We start from the raw sequence: 2,182 nt of genomic DNA, 5'->3' as shown, positions 1-2,182 counted from the left end.
GCGCCACCCCTGATTTCTAATCTCTGAAACTAGTGATTTCCAACTTGCTTGGCCAAGAAACGCTCAGACGTGAAGTCACGTTGCCGCTGGGTGCGCAGATACAGGCGTTTGATTCCGACCACCTCTCAGCTGGGGGCCTGGACGAGGCCCTCCCCGCGCCCCGCCGGCCAACAGAGGCAATAAGGTGTCCATCTCACCTTGCGCCGGTGAGGTTAAGGAGGTGCGCACCTGTTACCTGCCCTGTCGCTGGTAAACTGAGGGCTTGTGTTTAGGAGACAGAACTCCCTTTCTACCTGTCCCAGAAGTTTCCCGACACAATCCCGGCCACTAGGGAAACATTTGGGAGTTCCAGCTCTGGCTCTCCACCCTTCCTGGTATCTCAGTTCTTACTACTATTGCCTTTTCTGAGTATCTGTGGACTCCTGAATGAAGCCTTACTTTCACACCTCATCTTTCACACCTACCATCAGGCCCACCCCATCCCCACTAGTTCATCATTACCCCACCAAGAAAGGGTGGAGCTGAAAAACCCTTGTAGACCAACCTTCAGTTGTACTTCCTTTTTGGACAGAGTTACAATAAACTTAAACTCTTCAAACTGCTCGGGTCTGTCTTTCTTCAGTTACAAGCCCCCTCCTCCTTGTTGTTAGTATGTGTGCTTCAATATTTTGTTCTGGCAGTTCGCAGGCCTGGGAACTCTATAATCAGAGACTGCCAGATCTATGACAATCAGAATGAACATCCAGCCACCTACCTGCCAAAGCAGATTAACACTCAGCGTGAGCTGGAGGGGTTATTAGAAATTCTAATAATGGGGCACCGTTTACTTTGCTGTTTGGAAATGTAAGTGAAATGCAGGTTATCTAACAAGCCCCTGCCTCAGTAACCATCTCAATTTTTCTTCCTGCCAAGACTTGAATATTTTTTCAAACACAATGATCTAATCTTGACTGAATTCTTGAAGATGTCTCAAAAATGGAGTGACTGCGTCAAGGCGATGCTAATCAGAGAAAAACAACCTGCTGCTGTAGAGAAAAGAAAGAAGAATAGAGGAAGAGGAAGGGAGCAGAACAAATGATCACGTAGAGATGAAACCTTTTAAGATGAGTAAGCAGGAAATAGTTATAGGAACCCATTAAGACCCACAGAAGCAGAACTCTATGGGCTGGGTTAATCATACCACACTGGAAATAGTTATTTTTTTTTTTAAGATTTACATACAAGAACTGGGGTACAGGCCAAAGGTGCTGGAGGTGAGAGGACTCACCAGAGACAGAGTGGGGAGCAGAACAGGCAGGTTGATGAGGGAAGCAGTGGGCGAGACAGGAGAGGTCAGCTGCACCCTGTGGTCAACTCCCTGGCAGGGGATCACACTCATGCTGCAGGCTGTGGGTAGCTTCACAGTGCTGTGCTTCAGCCGGTTGCACCACCAGGGAGGACCCCTATACAGCAAATATAGTTAAGTTTAGGTGATAAGAGTAAAAGGTTTGAAAGTGTCCAGATGTTGACAAAAATAATAAAGGAGAAAGATAACCATTGGTTTTGAAGTTATGGAAACATACAGGGATTGAGATAAAGAAAAAAGTCAGCAAAGACAAGATAAAATAAAGCACAGTATTTTTTGAGGAGCTACGGCCATTTCAGTTTCCCTTAGAGTAAAATGGAATGACTCGTATTAACAACTTACTGGGACCTGACCTACCCAGGAATCAGTTGTCACAAGCGGTGATCTAAACTGCCTATGTAAATGCTGGAATCACCCAAGGAGCCAGTCTGGGTCACCTGTACCTCAGCAACATCTAGAAAACATGGATTTACAAAGTTACAAAAATCTGGGTGGGAAACTATTTCCACTGAATAATCTGAACGTGTGGCCTTGGACAGACACCCTGGATGGACTGCTGCATAGTTAGGGGGCTGCTGTCTTCTTGGGCAACTCTAACACTCCTTGCAGTAAATAATGACCAGAGTCAGGACGTAGATGTATACTATCTTTATCTTATTTATTTCAAGGATCACAGCACTGGTAAGTGTTAAATAAGGACCCTCGCGTTCCCCTACTTATTGGATGGCTGTAGACGGCTGGCCTTCCAGCAGGTTATTTAAATTTTCTGTGCTTCTGTTTCCTCATTTGTAAAACAGGCACCTCCTAGGTTAGGAGGTTGAAACCAGGGAGCTGGCC

This window comes from Condylura cristata, unplaced genomic scaffold (genome assembly GCF_000260355.1).
Source record: "Condylura cristata isolate star-nosed mole 26May11 unplaced genomic scaffold, ConCri1.0 scaffold00006, whole genome shotgun sequence".
Lineage (NCBI taxonomy): Eukaryota > Metazoa > Chordata > Mammalia > Eulipotyphla > Talpidae > Condylura > Condylura cristata.
This window is presented reverse-complemented; position numbering follows the sequence as displayed.